Genomic DNA, 2,500 nt, shown 5'->3' with positions numbered 1-2,500 from the left:
TTAGCACTATGTTAATGCATAGAGTTCACTGTAACCATGCCAATGAGCCATGGATTTGAACTGGACTAGAGAAAGATACCAACAGCTAGTACTCTTGAGATATATGGTGAGACAGATAAACAATGATGTCCGGTGAAACAAATGATTTGTGTTTGTGTGTGTGTGTGCGTGTGTGTGTGTGTGTGTGTGTGTGGGGGGAGTAGAGTGAGAGAAATTAGTCTGAAAACAAGTGTTTAAATGGCTACTCAGGAGCCAGATTCTCATGGCCAGGACTCTGAACTGTGTTTTGCCACTCTGCCGCTCCGTTCCAGGGTAATTAAGGTCTCGGCACCATGAACGATTAATTTTTAATTACCCTCCATCTGTGAATGCTGCCACTCTCTCTCTTTCTCTCTCTCTTTCTCTCTCTCTCGCTCTCTCTCTCCCTCTCCCTCTCCCTCTCTCCCTCTTTCTCTCTCTCCTCCCTTCTCAATCTTTCTCTCCATCTTCCACATTCTCTCTCTGTCTTTCCATACTGTAGAGCCTAGCCTGCTAGCTCCGCAGTCAGTAATATAATGCTCTTCACCTGGCAGATTCTCCGGACCATAACACCTGGCCAAACACAGCCCATGACATCGACTACAGGAATGTCTTCACAATATGCGCTTTCATTTGTCCAAAAGCTTTTAGACTCAGTCAAAAACAGAACATATGGGTTCTCTTTAAAAACAAATAGCAGATTTATAGCATCTCATATACATTGAACTGAATGTATACTACAGTCATTTACAGTCTGCACTTTGCGGAAATGGACCTGATGGCTGAGCGTATCGTATTTAGGTCGGAGTTTCTAGTGGCCACTGTTAACTGGCCTCTGAATGGGAGAGGAAATCAATAGGGGAGACCAGTAGCGAGCTCTCTAGCGAGAGAGGGGGGGCGGGAGTGATGTAGAGACGGTGTGGCAGCGCGAGGAAGCATGCTCATATTTACTACAGGATGCCCTGTCTGCGCCGGCCGGGGCATAAAACAGACTCCAGGCCTGATGGATGGTGGCGCTGCTGTATTTTTAAAAGATTAATGTGATTTATGTTTTGTAAATAATTCCCCTCAGGCTTGAATAATTCCCCACCTTTGCAATCAATTGTAGTTTACTACAGCACAGAGCTATATTCAGGATGATCCAAATTCCATAAATGCTGTATTGTAGAACCATGAAGCACTTTTAATTTGGAAAAAATGTACTATAATCTTTTGTTGCTTTCATTTTCTCAGCCAGCATGTTTTTCTGCCTCTCTCCTTTCTTTCTCTCTCTCTCCCTTTCTCACCCCCTGTGTCCTTCTCTTACTCTCAAACTCTTCTGTGTTCTGTCCTTGCTAACTACCTCTCCCTCTCTCTCTTTTTCTCTATTTCTCTCTCTCCCTCGTTATCTCTCTTTCCCTTTCTCTCTCATCTCTCTCCACATCTACAGCAGAAGCAGGCGATTGATGAGGGCCACTTTCACCAAGCGCTCGCCGCCTGATCCAACACATTACATTCCCCTGCTGGCTGTGACATTTCCAAATAAATAAACTAATGGCCAAGCCATGTCCCAGTGTTTGTAAAGGCCATTCATCCACTGCACAGGTAGCATTAAGCCTCTCCTGAGCCCCACTTAGTTGCCCTTGGAGGCTTGCCTTTCTCTTCTCTTTTTCTTAACTAAATTACGACTGTAATTTTGAAAAAAGCCATTGGATGCAGTCTCCTCCTCCAATGCCTCGTCTTCCTCCTCCACAGCTCACAACTTACCCAGCCTCAGCATATCCCAGAATTCTCTCTGAATCAATAATAACAAGTTGCAGAACTAGAACCCAACTATGGCTATTTTGTCCCTTATGATATATAGCAGGGGTAAACTTTACAGTGCATTTCAATAAAACTAAAAATGTATTACAGAGTATTACAGATCTTTTTTTAAGCTCAGTGTGTGTGTCCCCGTTCTATTAAACCATATACCTACAACGTGTGCAAGGGGTAGCTTGAAATGGCTAGCAATAAATCCAGAATTACATTTGTAATACATAAATCCTGATGTTTCATGCACTCATAAACACACACACACACACACACACACAGAGAGAGAGACACACCTACACTTCACTTGTGTGTTTCTCCTGCTATGTAACCTAAACTGGGGCCACCACTCCACAGAGCTCAGAGAGCTAGCCATTAGCGTGTCGCGTGCGGATCATGTTCGGCTTGATCTAATAGAGCGTACCCAGAATGCCAGTGGTGGCCCGGAGCTCAATAGAAAGCCAATCAGACAGAATCAACACTCTCAAACAAATGATTCATCTCCGCTCCACTCTATCAGTCCCGGATGACAATTACCTCTCCCACATGATGTCACTCATCAGACAGTGGCTGACTTTGAACCGGTGTGTGTGTGTGTGAGGGGGTCGAGGGTTTATGATGCAAGTGTCTGTGTCTGTGTGTGTGTATGTGTGTTTGTCAGATTGGTTCATGAGCAGCTCAGTATTTTGTT

The 2,500-nt window shown here is 44.4% G+C and overlaps 1 protein-coding gene across 1 annotated transcript in view; it reads right to left on the bottom strand.

Moving 5' to 3' along the window:
- The window catches only part of epha4b (eph receptor A4b), a 111,505-nt gene that overhangs the window by 98,992 nt on the left and 10,013 nt on the right, over positions 1–2,500 (bottom strand). The gene's annotated exons all lie outside the window — the stretch shown is intronic.

The sequence above is a fragment of the Alosa pseudoharengus genome, unplaced genomic scaffold (genome assembly GCF_046254945.1).
Source record: "Alosa pseudoharengus isolate Yale_2024_CS ecotype anadromous, Long Island Sound unplaced genomic scaffold, YU_APseudo_1.1 YU_APseudo_1.1_scf_2, whole genome shotgun sequence".
Taxonomy (NCBI): domain Eukaryota; kingdom Metazoa; phylum Chordata; class Actinopteri; order Clupeiformes; family Clupeidae; genus Alosa; species Alosa pseudoharengus.
The sequence above is the reverse complement of the archived record's forward strand: the minus strand, read 5'-3'. Positions and strand labels throughout refer to the sequence as shown.